Source organism: Bos indicus x Bos taurus, chromosome 4 (assembly GCF_003369695.1).
Source record: "Bos indicus x Bos taurus breed Angus x Brahman F1 hybrid chromosome 4, Bos_hybrid_MaternalHap_v2.0, whole genome shotgun sequence".
NCBI classification, from domain to species: domain Eukaryota; kingdom Metazoa; phylum Chordata; class Mammalia; order Artiodactyla; family Bovidae; genus Bos; species Bos indicus x Bos taurus.
The window spans coordinates 90,814,320-90,835,983 of record NC_040079.1 but is presented as its reverse complement, the minus strand read 5'-3'; the positions used below and the strand labels follow the sequence as shown (position 1 = coordinate 90,835,983).

The following is a 21,664-nucleotide window of genomic DNA, read 5'->3' as shown; positions in this document are numbered from 1 at the left end:
ATGTCTCCTGCATTGGCAGGAGGATTCTTTACCACTAGCACCACCTGGGAAGCCCACCTTGGGGAATTAAAATAATTATTTTAATCCTTCTAAATAATCTTTATTTTCCCTAAGAAAGTAATTTAAAAGTAAGAGGGATAGCTATGTTTATAAAATTCTCTATCATAGCATTATATGTAATAAAAAGATAAACTGAAAATGACCCAAATGTTCTTCAATAGATGAATAATTAAATATATTATAAGCTATGAACTTAGAACATAATGTCCTCTTTTAGCAAAATAGTTGCAGAACCTCTAACATGAGACATAGTATATCTAAGTGAAAAGGCTAATCTTGAAAGTTTATATAAACTATGATTGAAAGTATAAAAATGTACATATTACAGATTAAAAACTGAGAAGAAATTTGGAGAAGTGAAAAAAAGAGTTATATCAAGGTGATGGCTATAAGGTGCAACTTTGTCTTCAATTTTTTTTATTGCCATTTCTCTTCTAAGTCGCATCCTATTACAGTCACTGATGCAAGTGCTCTAAGAAACCAGCTTCTGAGGTTTTATGAGCTATCTTGTAAAAGATGCAGCTAAACTAAGGAAGTTATTGTAACGTCAAAAACTACGGAAAGCAGGCCAGGTTGCGGAGGCCCACTTCTCACTTCTTTGCAAAATGTGACGTGGAAAAATAAACGTGTCATTAAGAAGGTAAACTCAGACTCTTGGGGAAGTTTGACTTCTTTCTATTCCCTTTTTGTCTCATGAACAGCAAAGTAAAACCATCAGGCGCCAGAAATCAAAAGGCCAACACTGTTCTCCATCCCCGTATCTATCATCTTTACACAATAGGGATGTGTCTGCACACACAAATACATACTCACACACACAGTTTCAAGTAGATATATTTAAATAAAACATTGACTATTGTAACATAATCATTTCTTTGGACACTGTGGAGTGGTAGAATAGAAAGAGTGAGACCTGGAGGCTAGTTCTGGGTTTGTGACCAGCTGGTTATGTGACCTGCAGTGACTCATCGCTTGCTGATAGTCTCATGTCTCCATCTGTTAAATGAGAGGATCTTCATGATGTGACCATCAAGATCTCATCTCCTGTCACCATCATCTGACTATTCACAAATGACATGGAATCCATTTTAAAACCAGTGAAATTAGGAAGTCATGGTGCTCTGAGGGGTTTTATCTTTCTTTTATATCATAACCTTAGATCATAGAATTTTAGATGATAAAATTTTCAGTGATAGAACTAAAAAGAAAGCCAGGTTCTGACAATGGTGGCAGAGGCAAGGAACCCAACTTTTTTTCTCTTCTCCAAACTTAGAAAATAGTACAGCCAAGTGATGCCCCCTTCTATGTTCGTTCTTTTTAGTTTTCCTTAGAGACCCACTCCAGTACTCTTGCCTGGAAAATCCCATGGGTGGAGGAGCCTGGTGGGCTGCAGTCCATGGAGTTGCCAAGAGTCGGACACAACTGAGCGACTTCCCTTTCACTTTTCATTTTCATGCATTGGAGAAGGAAATGGCAACCCACTGCAGCGTTCTTGCCTGGAAAATCCCAGGGACGGGGGAGCCTGGTGGGCTGCTGTCTATGGGGTCGCACAGAGTCAGACACGACTGAAGCGACTTAGCAGCAGCAGCAGCAGAGATAAACACAAGGGGAAGCATTTTAATCTGGTCCCATGGCAGAGGAATAAAGAGCCTGTTAGTAGGCCTCATTCCTTTTACTGTACCCTTAAAAGCTCACACCTAAGTCACTCAGGTGCTGGCTGAAAGCCAGCTCAACCTCTGGGTTCTGCTGGCTGAGGTCCAACAGAAAACTAAGAAAACAAGACCATGTCAGGAATTTTATTTCCACACAAAACATCATTTTGCTGTATTCACAAACAACAAAAGAAATCTGCCTTTTAGACATGTTCTCACAATGTGAAATTAAAATTGTCCATCACGTAGATTCTATTAAAAGCCATGCCAATCTTAGAAGAGGGTATATGAACCATTCACAGCACCCCAATTCTAGTCTTATCCCTAAATCAATTCCAATAAGTGGGCAGCTTTAAAAGTAAAGCATATTATTCTAGCCTGTTATCAAAATGGTCTTTACAGAGTGACGGCTTAGCACTACTTCCTTGGTTTTTACTCCTGGTAAAGATAAGATATGACCATACATGTAATTTCCCTATATTTCTGTAAAACTGTAATCAGGAAACTTGCCCATTATGTTTCATATAAAGCCATGTATGACAAATTATTCTCCAATGTGGGGGATAGAAAAAATTTCTTCCCCTGAATTTTAATATTTTCTCTTATTAAAAGACTAGTTTCATCTACCTCATGAATCTAGGGCCTGTTATACAGAGTGAAATCAGAAACAGAAAAACAAATATTGTATATTAATGCATATATATGGAATCTAGAAAAGTGGTACAACCTATTTGCAGGGCAGAAATAGAGATTTAGACATAGAGAACAGACTTATGGACCCAGTGGGGGAAAGAGAGGGTGGGATGAATCGAGAGAGCTGCAGTGGAATATATACATTACATATGTAAAACATAGCTAATGGGAAGTTCTGTGTAACACAGAGAGCTCAACCTGGTGCTCTGTGACACCTAGAGGGGTGAGATGGGGTGGAAGTGGGAGGGAGGGGACATATGTGTATCTATGGCTGATTTATGTTGATATATGGCAGAAACCAATACAACATTATAAAGCAATTATCTTCCAATTAAAAATAAAGATTTTTTTAAAAAACAGATTAGTATTGCCTCATGCTTTGGGTTTTACCTTAGCTAGGGAAGATTAGACTGAGATTTTGTACATTAAAATAGATTCTCACACCCCTGATATTTTTGTTTAATATAATTAATCTCTTCACCCAACCTACTATACCTTGCCATTATTTTATGAGGCTTAACTTTCATTGTTAATGGTTTTCAATTTTACTATGTATGTATATTTTGTGATTTGGTACTTTAAGTCCCATTGGGGAAAGGTAGTGTATAAATATATAACAATGTATGTTGGTATACATATATAGAAAACATGTCTTTAGAAATGAAAGCACCTTAGCAATAACTGAATGTTTTCAAACATAATTCTCTCATGCATAGAGGAACAATTCCCGAAAACGGAATATTGGGCAAAACCTAGAGAAATAAGTTTTGGAAAGTGATAAAAGAAACACTCATCTGGTTGACAGGTAAGGGGAGGATAGCCCACAACCCTCACCTTGCTAGCCACCACTTTCACTGCAGTGGGAGCTCTGAAATCACTCCATAGACCTTCTAGTTCCCATGATATATATCTGAAAAGTACCAATCAAATTCAGTTGTCATTTCTTATAAATATGGAAACTGTTGTTGTTTATCTAAAAACACTTACAGAGGTGGTGATGAGGTCCACATCAGTTCTCAGGTTCCGTGAATGCCAGATGTTTATGTTTATCACAACAGAAAGTTTAATCCCAAAATGAGCTTTGCATTAAAATTGTGGTATTTGAAAAGGATTGAATAATTTTTAATTTTGTTAAAAATTAAAGAGAGTCTAAGGTTTTCTTAACAAGACAGCAATCGTTATTTTCTTTTTTGCTCCTCCTAGGCCCTCCCGGGGGAAGACAAGCAATCTCTTCTTTTCAGGTCTGCTTTCAATTGGTTCTGCGCCTTGCCTATTGCCTAAGTGAAACTAACAGATGTAAATTTTTTGACCTTCTTGAGTAAAAATCATGTGGCTCTGCATTTTTTTGTGTATTAAATAAGCAGAGCTAAGATAAAGATTCTGTGGAATCTTAATGACAACTTATTTTTCTTTCTTGGACATTTCAAAATGTTGAGCTGACTCTGATTTTTCACATAATATATATCAAATTCTTTTGTCTGCCAGTAAATCTGTACATGTCCTTGTGTTCCCACTATCAATAAATTGAGGACTGAAAAAACTTGAGAGCATGGTTTATTTCACAAATGCCTCCAGATAAAAATTAAGAAAGTAGAATGTAATTGTATGATGTACAAAGATTTCAGACAAACTTTATCTTGTAAAGTTTTAAAAAGCCATATTTGAAAAATGAAGTTTAAAGTCATTATTCTTCATACTCAACTTCAGATGAAACAGAAAAGTTTAAAACAAATTTTGATCAGCTAATAGTAGACTTAACATTTTGGTTTCTAAGAGAAATGCTTCCAAAGCTACCATTTATTCTTTGCTTTCATCCTTAAAATATATAGGCTTCCTTTGTCCACTAGAATATATATGTGATTTCATTTATAGAAATATTTATTAAATAAAAACCATTTCAACATAAACGATTTCAAGGATCATAAGAAGAAAATAGCACTCTCTAGTGATGAAACCCTGAAACACCAAAGTCATGAGGCAGACTGCCTTCCAGTTACTAGACTGACTCATCCAGGTAGAGAAAGAAAGAAGGGGAAGTTCTGAAGTCTGGGTATTAGTAAAGAAACCTCATGAAGACTACATACCTCTGGATGTCCTGGAGAACACAGGATACCTGGGGCATGAAGGAAAATGGTGGGAAGAGAAGCAAACTGTTGCCAAAAAGATATTAGATCAAAGCAATGCCTGATCCCCTTTCATGAGTGATGGAAAAAACCTGGCACTAATTAAACTAGTGCTTGGGTAAAGCCCCAGGGACTTTTCTGAACCAGAATCAAGCACTGGATCCAAAGGCAACATGGGAGATCGAGAGGGATAAAGAGCCAAGTGTATCCAGACAGTTTCAGGGTGTAAACAATGAACAAAGCTGTACAGCCAAGGAATCAATTTAATGAACGCTGGTCTCGCAGTGGGCGGAGGGGATGAAAGGAAATCAACTGCCCAAGGTAAACACTGAAGGCTTATTTGGACAAGTGAACATTCTGTCCAGGCTCCACCCTTTGATAATTCAATCATGATTTGATAAGCTCCTGAAGTCTGACCCTGGTCCAAGCCTCCATTCTGGAGTTCTCAATACAGATCTCAGCCTCAATTTTAATCTCTTCATTTCCATTCTAATGAAGCAATATTTTAATAAAGGTTACCAATTTATAAGTCAAATTATATTTATATTATCCAAATAATTCAATTAGAAGAATAAATCTCATACCCCCCAAGAAGCCTTGATATATAACAAATCCTTCAAGGATAAGACAAAATAGGATTGAAAAATTATAATCTGAATCAGCAAAACAATGAATGAGTTCATGAAAAAGATCTTTATGAATCCTTTTTTCAATAGAAGCATGATGCTGAGACTGTGCAGGGAGAGGCTTTTCTAAGTTATTAAAGATTACAAAATACTTCTTAAAATGCAAAGCCCTTTATAAATAACTAGATCCCATTTGAGTTACTATTCTCCTGGCAATAAAAGGGAGGATAGTAATAATTGTAATTTGAATTTATGGAGGGCCTATCATCTCAGACACTTGTGCTTTTGAAAGTCAGTTCATTAATCCTCAGGACTATCTTAGCAGAAAAAGTAGCCAGAGTACGAGCTCCTTTTGCAGATAAGAAATTGAGACACAGACAGATTATGTGATTTATACAATACACGCACAAAGAAGCTAGAAGTAGAAGAGAAAAGCATTAGTTACAAAGGTGGAAATGTGGTCCACAGATAAAGAGTTGGTAGATTTGACTTTCTCCTGCTTAGGCACATCAGGGAAAAAAAAAAAAAGCACCATCCCAGCCAAAGCTATCAGGGCAAAGGGGATTTACACATATAAGGGATTTGAGAGTATATGGCAGAGAATGTGGCAGCAGCTCAACCCAGGACATACCACTGAAGTTACAGGTAAAGGGCTTGGCCTGCCTTGCCCAGCACAATGGACACTCTGGCACCCTCTTGACCTGTGCTCTAGCACTATCCTCCCCACCACACCCTCCAGCAACGTGAAGATCATTGCATAAACATGAAGAAATAACCACTTAGAACCACGCTCTAAAATAAGGATTAGAACGAGGGGATAGGAATCCACTTGCAATTCTTATCACCCGGTTTAAATAAAAAATAGATTTTATTTCAAAATAATTTTGTTTATATTGAAATGCTTAGATTTTAAAATGAATAAAATTAATGTTCTATAAAATTAATCAATATGAAATTTGTGAATTAAATGTATTTTCATAAAAGAAAAAGGTCTTCTGAACAGTTTTAAAGCAACTGTGAGTTAACTATTGCTGGTGTGGTTTAGTCCCTAAGTCATGTCCAACTCCTTTGCAACTCCTGCCAAGTTCCTCTGTCTATGGAATTTCCCAGGCAAGAAGACTGGAGTGGGTTGCCATTTTCTTCTTCGGGGGATCTTCCTGACTCAGGGACTGAAACCATACCTCCAGCATCACATGTGAACTCTTTACCACTGGGGAAGCCACTAGGGAAGCTGAGTAAACCGTGTGCATGTGTGCTCAGTCACGTCTGATCCTTTGGGGTCCCATGAACTGTAGCCCACCAGGCTCATTGCTTCATGGAATTTTCCAGGCAATAATACTGGAGTGGGTTGCCACTTCCTACTCCAGAGGATCTTCCTGCACCAGCAACGAAACCTGCATCTCTTGCACCTCCTGCATTGGCAGGGAGATTCTTTACCACTTGCACCACCTTGGAAACCCATATTATTCTACAATTATTAGCAAGATAGAGAATAAAGAAAAACAAGTGGCTATATCATTCTATACGCATACTCGCACATACACACGCTCTTTAAAAGATTACTAGAAACAGAGAGCTACAATTAAACATAAAAATGTCTCTCTCAGAAACAACCATTACTAAGTTATATTTCAAAATGATAAGAATAAAAATGGAAGAAAATCATGACACCCACGAAAGAAAACAGGTCACTGAGAGACTTCTGGTATCAACATTCTCAACCAACTTACTGATCATAACAACAAATCCTAAAAGAGAAAATAAATTGCTGTCAAACCTCAACAAGCAAGAGAGCATAGTTTAAGAATAGGGAATTTCAACTTCAGTAAACAGCCAAACTCAACTCAAGGCATGAGAGATCAAGCAATGTAATTAGATAAAAGGGGAGCCAAGCAATGCTCTCAACCGTCAGAACCTCATTTACTCTTTGCTTGAACCAAGAGAAACATCCTCATAGTTAGGCTCCCAAGATATCCCATGCCACCCAAGACTGGAAACATGAGTGTTATCTAATATTGGAAGCTTATAAAAGCCAGGCAATATTTTCATGACTATCCATGCTTCTAGGCAGAGTGGATACTCAGTGAGAACACCGGGTACTATATGCTGACCAGCATCCATTCTGATAAGTTAGCATCCATGCCATAGCCATTGCTGAGTGTTTTTCATATTACTCAGTACCCAGGAAAGTGTCACCCTAAACCAACCCAGATAGTTGTACATCTTTCTTTTTTTTCCCCAAGGACTGACAAGTTTATTTCTGCAGTCAAGCCTTTTTATAGAAGCAGGAACAAAGAGCTTAAAGTATACGGCCAGCAGAGCGTATACGGGGTTAACACATAATCAGTAAAAACATTTCAAGGACAGCGCGCTCTAAGTGATCATGTGCTTATAGCACAACCCGTTTTCTCAAGTAACATCCCTATTTATTATTAAATCTTGGTGCCGAGCATAACCAAAGGCAGGAGATGTTTTTCTGTCCACAGTACAAAGCTGGGTACTTCTGGCCCTTCGCCATTTTCCCAAGGACTTTCTGCTTTTACGGCTATTTTGTACTATGCTTCCCAACAAGGAGGAGGAACAAAATCTCCACAAGGAAAAACTCTACAATGAAAATGAAGGAGAGCTGAGAGCAGGGAAAGACTGAAGATGAAGGAAAGTCGGATGAGGCAGCTGAGGAAGGGAAACCAGTACATGAGGTGGGGAGCAGGGTGAGGGGAAGGCGGTTGGTGAGGGGCAGCAAGATGAGGCAAAGTAAGGAAAGCACAGAGGATCTGAAGGTGAGGGAACTTCACCAGGTGAGGGCTGGTGGGAATCTGAGGCCAGCAGGGACCCAGTGTGGGCTGCCAGATAGCAGCAGGCTGAGAGCTGTATGGCAGGAGAGCAAACAAAAAAACAGGCAGGGAAATGGGGAGTGGGGGATTCTTTGGAGCTCTTTTTAGGACTTCCAGGGGAGGCCTTTGTGCACTGAAGAGATGGTGAGAGAATATGGAGCCATGTCAAAGATTCAGGAAGAGCTAAGGACCTTCTGTTTCTGTTTTGCATATAGGGTCAATTGTATGGCTTTATTTTTATTTTAGATTTTATATATGAGTGATATCACATGGAATTTGTCTTTCTCTGTCTGGCTTACTACATCTTTCTTTTGTAAAGTCTTCAAATAACTGGGTATTATTTGGCAGGATAAATTTCTGTTTTTATGTTTCTTTATTTAAAAGCATATATTTTAAAGGAAAGAAGTGACACTATATCATCTGAATTTAAGAGTCAAATATAAAGATGACCTTAACTGGTGCTGGTAGGGCTTCCCTTTTGACTCAGCTGGTAAAGAATCTGCCTGCAGTACAGGAGACCTGGGTTCAATCCCTGGGTTGGGAAGATTCCCTGGAGAAGGGAAAGACTACCCACTCCAGTATTCTGGCCTGGAAAATTCCATGGACTGTATAGTCCATGGGATTGCAAAGAGCGGGACACAACAGGTGAGACCCAGAGGAAGGGGTACACAGTCTGTAGCAGTAACAACAGAGAGGGATGAAAGGAATAGCTGGGATCAGGAGATACAAGAGTGAGCCCCATTGTATCATGAAGTGTTTATGAAAAGAACTCAAGGCTGAGCCATCTGGATTCATATTTTCTCCAATAAAACAGTTACATGTTCACACCATTAGATGTTTAGTGTGAAGCAATGGTTTTATTATGAATTTTGTATATTTATTTTGTAAAAACAATGGAAAGTAAACCTGGTCTTAAAACAACCTATGCATAACCAAGTCACTGAGTAGTTTCTCAGAGAACCATACAAAAGTGAAGGTGAAATATTAGTTAAGTGTAGTTATTTAGTATTTCACTATTGCTGTTAATGGAGAAGGAAATGGCAACCCACTCCAGTATTCTTGCCTGGAGAATCCCATGGACAGAGGAGCTTGGTGGACTACAGTCCATGGGGTCACAAGGAGTAGAACGCAACTGAACGGCTAAACCAACAACATTGCTACTAAAATATTCCCCATTCATTAAAACAGTCTTTTAGTTGAATCTACATCTATAGGAATAAATTTTATAGATTGCAAAACAGGCTGTATTAGAAACTAGAAATGCCAGCAAATTTGAAAACTCAACAGTGGCCAAAGGACTGGAAAAGGCCAGTTTACATTCCAATCCCTAAGAAAGGCAATGCCAAAGAATCCTAAAACTACCACACAATTGTACTCATCTCACACACTAGCAAAGTAATGCTCAAAATTCTCCAAGCCAGTCTACAACAGTACATGAACTGTGAACTTCAAGATGTTCAATCTGGATTTAGAAAAGGCAGAGGAACCAGAGATCAAATTGCCAACATCTGTTGGATCATTGAAAAAGCACGAGAGTTCCAGAAAAACATCTACTTCTGCTTTATTGACTATGCCAAAGCCTTTGACTGTGTGGATCACAATAAACTGTGGAAAATTCTTAAAATAATTGGAATACCAGACTGCCTGATGTGGCTCCTGAGAAATCTGTTTGCAGGTCAGGAAGCAACAGTTACAACTGAACATAGAACAGACTGATTCTAAATCAAGAAGGGCGTATGTCAAGGCTGTATATTGTTACCCTGCTTATTTAACTTATATGCAGAGTACATCATGAGAAATGCTGGGCTGGAGGAAGCACAAGCTGGAATCAAGATTGCCGGGAGAAATATCAATAACCTCAGATATGCAGATGACACCACCCTTATGGGAAAAAGTAAAGAACTAAAAAGCCTCTTGATGAAAGTGAAAGAAGAGAGTGAAAAAGTTGGCTTAAAGCTCAACATTTAGAAAACAAAGATCATGGCATCCGGCCCCTTCATTTCATGGCAAAGAGATGGGGAAAACAATGGAAACAGTAAGCGACTTTATTTTATGGGGCTCCAAAATCACTACAGACGGTGACTGAAGTCATGAAATTAAAGGACACTTGCTCCTTGGAAGGAAAGCTATGACCAACCTAGACAGCATATTAAAAAAGCAGAGACATTACTTTACCAACAATGGTCCATCTAGTCAAGGCTATGGTTTTTCCAGTAGTCATGTATGGATGTGAGAGTTGGACTGTGAAGAAAACTGAGCACAGAAGAATTGATGCTTTTGAACTGTGGTGTTGGAGAAGACTCTTGAGAGTCCCTTGGACTGTAAGGAGATCCAATCAGTCCATCCTAAAGGAAATCAGTCCTGAATATTCATTGGAAGGACTGATGCTAAAGCTGAAACTTTGGCCAACTGATGCGAAGAACTGACTCATTGGAAAAGACCCTTATGCTGGGAAAGATTGATGCAGGAGGATAAAGGGATAATAGAGGACGAGGTGGTTGGATGACATCACTGACTCAATGGACACAAGTTTGAGTAAACTCCAGGAGTTGGTGATGGACAGGGGAAGCCTGATGTACTGTAGTCCGTGGGTTCGCAGAGTCTGGCATGATTGAGCGACTGAACTGAACTTAACTGACTGAGAAACTAGAAATAAGACTTGTTCCCCACCAATCCAGTAGCACTGAGATGAGCAACTCTTCCTTCCCTTAGGGATTTCTAGATTTTAGGATATCCCCCATTGCATTCTGAAAGTAGAGTGAAACTAATTTTTTTTATCTTCTTGCCTTGAGGGTAAACCAGTGTGGTTTAGAGGAAAGATCAGGGGACCTGGAATCAAAGAAATTCAAGATTCTAAACCTCTTTGATTCTAGATTTTCATATTTACTAAGTGGGAACAATAACTATAATTTTCCCCCTATGTTTCATGAGAATTAAACAGTTTAATGTCTGTAATAGGGAACAAAAATTCTGTGATTTGGGGAATATTCTATATCTGCTTTGTCAAATCACATAATCAATAGTTACTTGTAGCTACTGAATATTTGAAATAAGGCTAATGCAAATGAGAAACTGAATTTTTCATTTTTGCTAATTTTAATTAGCCTAAAATTTAATTAGTTTAATTAATTTAAATTTTAAAAGACACATTACCATACCAAATTCAGTTCAGTTCATTTCAGTCGCTCAGTCGTGTCCGACTCTTTGTGACCCCACAAACCGTAGCACACCAGGCCTCCCTGTCCATCACCAACTCCCGGAGTTCACCCAAACCCATGTCCATCGAGTCAGTGATGCCATCCAGCCATCTCATCCTCTGTTGTCCCCTTCTCCTCCTGCCCCCAATCCTTCCCTGCATCAGGGTCTTTTCCAATGAGTCAACTCTTCGCATGAGGTGGCCAAAGTACTGGAGTTTCAGCTTCAACATCAGTCCTTCCAATGAACACCCAGGACTGATCTCCTTTAGGATGGACTGGTTGGATCTCCTTGCAGTCCAAGGGACTCTCAAGAGTCTTCTAGAAATACTCTCTATACTCTGTCTACAGTAGTTTTAATTTCAGTTATTCTTACTGCAAGTTAATTACTCTGTTCTGGAAATTCATAGATACATTGTCTTTGTTTAAGAATGAGAGTTTTGCTTACATATAGGCAAAGATACACATGTAACCATTTGAAACAATTTGTGAGATGAATCAGAATGCAATTGTATTTTTGTCCACCACTTTCCTTTTAAAAACGTATTCACTGGGGGAAGTTTTTCCCAATACCACTGACGAAAATTCCCCAATTGGCCCCATGTATCTTTTGGTTACTCTGAGATTTAAAGAAAATTCTGTGGTTATTTAAGGTTGCAAAATACAGTTTTGATTCACGAATTAGAATGCCCCATCCAATATTTCCATCAGCATACCAACATTTTGGTGTAAGACCGATCTCCCTGCTCTCGTGCCCTACAAGTCTACAGGCTTCTGGAAAAGGAGTGCTGTGCACACCTTCTCTTTTTCTACCTCACTTCCTCTGTCACCCAACTTGCAAGCTCCTGTTACTGAAGCCTCCAAAATTGGAGAATAAGGAAGAAAAAGGAGAAATAAACAGAACATTTTTACTCTATTAGTGTGATTGAAAGTTGGCTTTGGCTCTGCAGTGTTTATTACTGACACTGTGTATGGGGGTGAGTGTGTGCACATGTACATGAGTGAGCTTTGGGGAATCCTCAGAAGCTTATAACTGTATCACCTGTGAACTGAGCAATGCATCTAATTCTTCTCTTAGTGATGTCCCCCTTAGCTCTGCGTTTCTAGAGGAAAACACATTAAACTTTCCAGGAGTATATAGCAAAGCCACTTCCTCTATGTTTGAGATAAAAAAGACCATCCCTCACTTCTACCTCTCCACACTGGGTTAGCTCTTCAAAAATCATTCTTATAAAATCCTCTCAGTGTTTTATCCTCCCTTTATTTTTCCTTATAACCTGGAGGTGGGTGAGGAGTCAATACTTGTGAAAATATTCCCAACTTGGGATTTTAGTCAGAAAACAGTTATCTTAGAATCTTGGCCAAATTTTCCAATTTAACCTCCTTGACCACTCTTGCTCTGTTAATTGTAGCCAAAATCTAGAAATTACATAAAAATCAACAATATGAGACCAATAAAAATCTTTGGCATATCCACAGCCATTGCAGGAAAAAAATAATGTGGTTTTCTCATATGCAATGATATGGGTCAATCACTGAGATATATTAAGTAAAAAAAGGAAAGGCACTAGACATTCCATATGTTTACAATATTTCTTACTGGAAAGAGTTGGAAAAAATTGAAAGCTGCCATGTCGTGCTTATGAGGAGAGAATTCGCAGACGAGAAATCTGAAACCTGGAGTTTCAGCTTACTTCACATTCTATATGCTAACATATTATTTGCATTTTCTTATTGTGGCAAGAATTACTTTACATTTTTTCTTTAATATCTTTGTAAATATATTTACATACACAGTAAGGCCTCTATTCATTGCTTAATTTTTTTAAGTTTTTCTATTTGGCACAAAGTCTCCAACATCTTTTTTCAGCCCTGACATTCTGACACAGTTGTGTCTATACCCAAGTGAAATGCCCTTTCCAAATAACTGACCAAGTCATTTATAAATAAGATTTAGAAACTTGAATGAAATACCATGGACTGAATAAATGAGTCTATATTTTTCCATAAATAGGTGAGCTATAACATACTTTTTTTTTTGCACATGATAATACAGAAAAATAGGCTGGATTACAGGCAGAACATAAAAATGCATCCATACTGTATGCTTGCAATCTACATGTAAATACTGAGGAATTAACCTTTACAACTAGAAAACAATGTTCAGTTATTGATATTCAAAAACAAGTAATGTTTTTATTGAATTTTCAGTTTATTAAAACCATCCAAAAAGAGAATGGTTTAGTAAGCAGAGATTGTTTACTTTGCTTAAAACCTGCTATTTTTCAAATAGCAAAGGATAAAAAGGTTTCTCCTAGCACTCTAGTTTGAGGATTGAGAATTATATTTCTGTATAGGTATTGAGGAGAAAGTTTCAGAAAATTAAAAAGTTTGATATATGAAATGATATGTCAGTTAATAAAATTTATTTTCTTTTGAATATTAAAAAATTGGAAGGGAAACACACCTAAAGTTTTACTCTGATAAATTTTCATTAGGTCAAAACTGGCTACTTTCTAGGATCTCCTACCATGGTCCCCCTCTTCTCACCACACACTCCAGCCTCTGTTAGGCTTTCCTATGCTTTGCAACTCCCACCTTATTTCTTACATAGCATTATCAACTGTATACACATGCTTATCACTCCCTCAATCTTCGTATCCCCAGGACCAAGTAAAGCTCAGGTTGAATTAATGTTTGTGTGCTCAGTCGCTTCAGTCATGTCCAACTCTGTATGATGCTATGTCACCTGCCAGGCTCCTCTGTCCATGGGATTCTTCAGGCAAAAATACTGGAGTGGTTGCCATGCCCTCCTCCAGGGGATCTTCCTGACCCAGGGATTGAACCCTGTCCTTTATGTCTCCTGCATTGGCAGGCGGGGTTTTACCACTAGAGCCACCTGGGAAGCCCGCTGAATTAATGTTTACTGAATAAATAATTGAATAATGCCACTCACCCCACAGTGACTCACACTGATTCCTCACTGCCTTCAGAATAAAGTGCATAATTCTTAGGCTGATATTTGAAAATGCTTCATAATTATAAGCAATCTATCTTTCCAATCTTATTTCCTTCATCTTTTGCCCCCAATTCCCCGAATACTACATCACCAACCACACTTACCTATGGAGAGAGATGGGGTCTTTTTTGTTCACTGCTGTGTCCCACAGTTTAGGTCAGTGCCTCACACACAACAGATGTTCAGAAATTATTTGTTGAGTCAATGGCTGGATAAATTAATTTTACCAAATATATTTTGTACTTTCTATTTCCTTATATTTTATAAGTAGCTACTCCCTTTGTTTTTGCCTCTTTAACTTCCTTTCTCTAATTTCCAAGGCTCAGTAAAGTTTGATCATTTATGAAAATCATTTCCAGGTTTCCTAGGCAAAATTAAATTTTCTCCATACAAATATAGACTTATTTGACACTTCTCATCACTTCATTATGCTCTTTTTATCTTATTAAATAGTGGCTAGATTTTAAACTTTTGGAAGTTTAGGACTATGCTACTTTGATGTCTCTTTTTCCAGTCTGCTCCCACCTACCTTTTATCACTTGTCTTAGCTGGAATAGTCTGAGTAGATACAAATTTCACCAGCTCTTACTATTGACATGGTATTTCTGTGAATCAGTTTCTTTATCTCTAAAATGGCAGAACATCATTATCTTAACCCTCAAATTAATTAAGTCATATATTTCACTTAAAGGACTTAAGACAGTATTTGGTACATGGTATCATTATTATTATTAATACAAAAGTGAAAAGGCTGGCTTAAAACTCAACATTCAAAAAATGAAGATGATGGCATCTGGTCCCATCTTCGTTGCAAATAGTTGGGGGAAAAGTGGAAACAGTGGCAGATTTAATTTTCTTGGGCTTGAAAATCACTGTGAACAGTGACTGCAGCCATGAAATTAAGACTTGCTCCTTGGAAGGAAAGTTATGACAAACCTAGACAGAATATTAAAAAGCAGATATATCACTTGACCAACAAAGGTCCAATAGTCATATACGGATGTGAGAGTTGGACCATAAAAAAGGCTGAGCACCAAAGAATTGATGCTTTCAAATTGTGGTGCTGGAGAAGACTCTTGAGAGTCCCTTGGACAGCAAGGAGATCAAACCAGTCAATCCTAAAGGAACTCAACCCTGAATATTCTTTGGAAGGACTGATGCTGAAGCTCAAACTTCAATACTTTGCCAACCTGTTTCAAAGAACTGACTCACTGGAAAAGACCCTGATGCTGGTAAAGATTGAAGGCACAAGGAGAAGGGGGTGGCAGAGGAAAAGATGGTTAGATAGCATCACTGATTCAATGGACATGAATTTGAGCAAATTGTGGGAGATAGTGAAGGCCAGGGAAGCCCACTGTGCACGGAATAACAGAGTCGGGCATGACTTAGTGATTGAGCAACAACAATGTCTACTAAATAGAAAATTCAGTTGCTCTCTCACACCATAGGTTGAGAAACAAGGAAGTTGATTTAAGATCAAATTTTGCACTATATTTTAGAGATTACAATGCTACAAACATATCTGAGTCTCCAAGATGCCAAAAGTATCTGGTTTTCAGTTACATCTGGAGAGATTATTTATGTAGAGCATTTAAGATAAATAAGTGTCTTGAGATTAGGGAGAAACAGGAATTCTCCTTCATTGTGTATGAACAAAATATGGGATAAATATTTTAGAAGGCAATTCATCAGTATCTCATAAATTTGAAGATATACATGACTATGGTTCAGCAAATCTATGAAATATTCACTAAAATAAATCTTACATTTGTATACAACTGGCATGTATAAGATTATTTATAATTCTACTTATGATAGCAAAATACCATGCTGCTATGAAAACTAATAAGTTGTACTACAAAAATCAATATGGATTATCCTCAAAAGTACGAGGTTAAAAGAACAGAGCAAGTTGCAGTTGAACACTGTATACACTAGGGTTTTTATAAAATCTTTCAACTTTAAAACAAGCTTATATAATATTTATGGATATGTTCAATGGCAGTAGAAATAGTAAAATATAAAAATAAAGGTAGACAAAAGAATAAAAGCATACAACAGAGAGAAAATCTACAAAGACTGAAAAGCAGTAACTGCTGAAGTAGCAAAGGGAGAAACAGAACCAGGTAGAGCACTTGATTTTTTTTAATTTCTAAATTTTTTTTTTTTTTTTGCTAGACTGGAAGGTGAGTGTGCAAGGCTTTATGATATCTGTCTATCTTTAAATGGAAATCTACTATGTATTGTATTTTTTAGGAAAACTTCCAAATTAAGTGCTCTTCCCAATGGAAACAGAAGACAAAAACTCCCCTCTACCATTCCTGGAAAGTAAACCCAGTGGTCAGTCTCCTGGCTAGAGATGATGTTTCTGTTTTTTCCCAGGAAGGCTCTTACAAAGAAGCGTCATCACTGAGCAAGTAGTGACTATAGTAATCAAGAGAGAAACCCTGAGACAAAATAAAGCTGTGGAAGCAGTCAATCTAGTCTTCTTTCCCCTCTCCATCCCTAGATACCTGGAGATTCTCTTTCTTCAGCAAGCCTCTATGAGTGAGGCATGAGGAAGAACAGAACTGCTTCATCTTACTGAAAGAGGTGCTTGCTTGCTGTCTCTATTTCTCTGGCCAGTTCTGATGGCTCTCCAGAATTCCAATTCCACATGATTAACAATGCAGTTTCCCTTTCCACTGAAAGGTCAGCTTAGCTCCGATTTCAAATTGCCTGAAGCACATTTCCCCCCAAAGAACTAGCTCCCCTCTCTTTTGCTTCAGTATTACTGTTATTCTCTCAGGCCCAAGCTTAAAAACTCAAAAGCATTTTGACTGTTATCATTTATTATTATTATAAATTATTATTATTGTTGTTTTGCTATTGAATTCCCATCCCCCTCTTCCATTTTCATTCCCAGCACCTGTTATTTATTCCAGACACTATGAACTCCCCTTCCTCTGAGATTCTGGGTATGTATTTCTTCCATGTTCAGGGAAGTCATTCCACTTTGTTTTTGACCCACTCACATTCAAGTTTTCAAATTTATTTTTTTCTGTCCTCTAATTATTACAGTTCAAGCAAAGACTTATGGAAACTTCTTTAATCTCATGATCCTGAGCACCGTATACTCTAAACAGTAGGAATGAACCAACAGTGAGGCCAGGAATGACTTGAGTGTCATGAATTAGCACTTTCTGCCTTTAGCTATTTATAAGTACATACCTCCTCTAGTAGAATAGGATCCCCTCAAGGGCTATGCCTCAGTCACTCTAACCCCAAAGCCCAGCCCAGTGGGAGGACATTGTAGGACTGTTAGAAGTAATTGTTAAGTGAATAAATGGCATGTCCTAGAGAGAGTAGACTATAAATGACATTCAACAGCAAAAGTAATGCCCTTTTAGATAGTATACTATATTTATCAACTGATTCTGCAGCTTTCCTTCTCCTTTGTTTTCACTTTAATCCTACCCGGGATTTCCTGACATAGTTCCTGAGAGAGTTTACATTTAAATGATATATCCCATGCAAAACTTTACACACTTGTCACAAATACCAGTTACTATCACCTTCTGCTGCTGCTAAGTCGCTTCAGTCGTGTCTGACTCTGTGCGACCCCACAGACGGCAGCCCACCAGGCTCCCCCGTCCCTGGGATTCTCCAGGCAAGAACACTGGAGTGGGTTGCCATTTCCTTCTCTAATGCATAAAAGTGAAAAGTGAAAGTGAAGTCGTTCAGTTGTGTCTGACTCTTCGCGACCCCATGGACTGCAGCCTACCAGGCTCCTCCACCCATGGGATTTTTCAGGCAAGAGTACTGGAGTGGGTTGCCATTGCCTTTTCAGTTATCACCAAATACCATAGAAGACACATAGCTTTAATAGACAGCTAGGCATTGGTGTAGTCTTTCAAGAGATTTTCCAAAAATTTAACAATGACATACTTTCATTGTATGTTATTAAATCTAAAATCAATTTCACTTCAAATTGCCTTTTGTCCTCCAAATTAGCTAATACATTTTAAGACAGGATCTGTTAAACACCATCCTGTCTTAAAATGTATTAGCTAAACACCATCCTGTCTTAATAGTCTTTATTATCTCTAAGACAGACACATAAAATTATCTGTTTATAAATTAGGTCCAGGGAAGGTGAGAACACCAAAATAAATAAAACATTTAAGCTGTTTCTAAAGTTTTTAAGTAAGTTGTAACCAAACTATGACTTCACAATTCCTATATTCTGTACAGTAATGATGAAATCTCACTATTATAAATTAATCACATAATTAAGTTATGGAGGATATAAAAGGATCTCCACAAAAATAGTGATGACTTTAAGAATACAGCAAAATTGCATTATCCTCTCTGCTAATTATTATTATGTAAAAACCAGAGATTAACACAGGTGATCCAATATCAACCCTAAAATCAGACCCACTGAAAATGGATTTAGACATGTTTTAAGAAGTCAGAGATACTTTCATAAATAAGAGGCACCAGTATTCTAACTACGCACTCCTTGATCTGGTTTTTTTAAATTGTGGTAAAAACACATGATGTAAAACTTACCATCTTAACCATTTGTAAGTGTAGAGCACGGCACTGTTAAGTATATGTACATTATTGTGCAATCAATCTTTAGAACATTTTCAAATTGCAAAACTGAAACTCGTTACCTACTAAATACTTCCTATTTCCCCCTCTCCCTAACCCCTGGCAACCACAATTCTACTTTCTGTTTCCATGAATTTGACTACTCTTTAATACCTCATATAAGTGGAATCCTACAATAAATTATCCCTTTAATCTGTTTTTGAAGCTGAATTGAAACTTCATTATGAAGAAAGTCCACCCTCCAGTAGCTATTGTCTAGGCATCTATTCAGCATAATGCACAACACTCATTTATACTATTAATCCAGTGAAGCAGGTTTTATACCCACCGTACAAGTGTGGAAATGGGGGCTCCACAAGGTGAAATATTGTGCCAAAGTTCACACATCTAAGAAGTAGGGCCACTGAATCTAACTTTATCTGACTTTAACATCCACAGTCTTTTCAACACAGCTGTTGCCTTTTGAAATATTTTAAAGTTTCAAAGGATTTCAACCATCCACATGTTTGAAGTCAGTCAAAGTGGGGTTCTATTGTTGTTGTTGTTTATACCTGACTTTGAAGGTAGCATGTCTTATTGTTCTTTTCATAAGTTATTTCATCCTATGCCATGTCTCAGGTATTTATTTTATGTGTTAAAATTTATTCTAAACCATGTCCCACAAACCCACAGAGTGTCAATTACCTTCTCTTTTTCTTTCCCAAGGAGGCCTTGGGAAGGAAGAAATATTTACTTTATTCAATTGTTCTGGAAATGACACAATTTCCTATTTGTACCATATATCAATAGTGAAAAGAATTAATTTTTAAAAGCAGCACTTACAATTGCAGAAATGAACCCCAGTCTCTTCAGTTCAGGAACATTATTTGGTAGAGTGAATGGAAGTCTTTCTACCCAAAACCAAGGACTCCTTACAAACGTGCCTTGCTCTGTATGTGGCGCCTGAACTATTACTTACTGAGCCACCTGGGACTAGGAGTCCTTGTGGTATGACTCCAGGCTGCTCAACCGGAAACCCTAACAGAGAGAAGAACTACAATACCCACAATTCAAATTTCTCACCTGAAACCGGGAGAAGAGGGTGCAGCTTTGCTCTGGGAAGGTGGAAAAGCAAAGCAAAAAGTAAACATGTATGTATTGGGTGGGTATATTTAAGAACAATTTGTAAATACGAAATTATATCTATAAAAGGAAACAAAAAAAAGGTTTGATGTTTGCCAACAAGAAGGTGCCCTCACTGTTGGAACGAAAAAGACTTTATGCAAACAAATCCTCATTCAGCTGTGCAACCTGCCACACCAGATTCTCTTTCAGTGATTCAGGGCAGAGATGCCTCATTACCTTGTGCAACAGATGAATGAGAACTTCCCAGGTAAATCCTGAAAGCCTCTAGCTAATCCTGCATCAGCATTGTGATTGTCACTCACAGGTGCTAAAAGGTATAATAGAAACATTTTACCCTTCAATTTGTAAATGCCCTGGATTACTTTAAATGTGATTTTAAAATGTGAACAAGATGAAACTTGTTGATATTTTCTATCATTTTCCTTTCCATTCCCTGATTTTGTGTTTTCCTTCTGTGCATTCCAACATTACCTCTGATTGCTCAAAACTCAAAAATAAGAAAATTGGAAGGATAAATAGAAATTTTAAAACTTGGGTAAAAGTAAAGGTGCAATAATTGTTTCACGTCTTTGCAACACTGGGAAAGTGTTAGAAACAAACAAAACCTAAAAAATGTATTTTCTCCTTTTATTCATACAGCATCTGTCTCTAGCCTTTCCTTTCTCATTAGAAACAAACCATAAAATGGTTATAGACAAGTTCTGGTCTGAACCCAAAACCTAATGGAAAGATTCAGCTAAAGTAAGCAGATGGCAGAATGGTGACAAAATAATTTTTTTTTTTTTTTCCATTTTCTGCACTTTCTCTCTCCCTGCCTCCCTACTAAGGAAATGGGTTTCATGTGGTCAAATCTACTTGATCCACTCAGAGCTCTTTTGAAGTTTCCCCTTGGGTCATTCCACAATTCAAATTGAGTCATTCTATTTCCTTTGCCACAGATCTCCCAATCTCCTGACCAGAACCTAACTTGCCCTTATGTCATTTATATTATTTCCAAAACAAACAGTTTTCTGTTTCCCTAAACCCTACAGATTTTGTTCTCCATGCTGTTTCTTCTCTCTGAAATACTATTTTCCCAACTTTAAATGTTCAGATCCTTCCTTTCTTTCAAAGCTCAGTGAAACAAAACATTCTTTTCTAAGAAGCCCTTGCCAGTCTGTCCTAATCTGAATTATTTTCTCTCTCCTAACAAACTTCATATATTATCTAGCCCTCTCATAACAGGCTTTATACCTTATTTCATTGGTGTGTGTATATATATGTGGTCTTATCTTCCAATGTGAAGGTAAGATCTGATTTTATTCCCACTCACTAACTCAATGATTTACATGTAAATATTTCTGATAAAACAACCAATGAATGAAATAACTGAGATATTTACTCCAATCTGGATAATACTATCTTTATCTCTCCCAGGAAATATTTGCATTTAAAGAAGCCTTTAAATACCTAGGAGGAATACTGATCTCAGCATGCTCCTGTGGTCTAGTCTGGTGCAGCTTCCACGCCCTCTATTTGCAGAATGGTATGGTACTAAGTCTATCAATTTAACCCCTGTCAGTACCTGAAATGAACACTTTACTGGATCAGAATTAATTGTTTCACCAGTTCTGCTCCATGCTGTGCACTTGGCTTGTTAACAGCTTCCCAAAGACTGGCCCTCATTCCCATAATTGCATCTTGATTGGAGACGTGGCCCTGCCACCATCTACAATTTTGATCAGCTCCAGTGTTTGTGG

General features: G+C 37.7%; 1 protein-coding gene across 2 annotated transcripts in view; it reads right to left on the bottom strand.

Moving 5' to 3' along the window:
* MACC1 (MET transcriptional regulator MACC1) overlaps positions 1-19,745 on the bottom strand; it is a 92,853-nt gene extending 73,108 nt beyond the window's left edge. For both annotated transcript variants that reach the window (XM_027539963.1, XM_027539964.1), the window contains exon 1: positions 19,623-19,745. The gene's annotated coding sequence lies outside the window, so the exon portion shown is untranslated. The remainder of the gene's footprint in view (positions 1-19,622) is intronic.
* Positions 19,746-21,664: the final 1,919 nt, after the last annotated feature.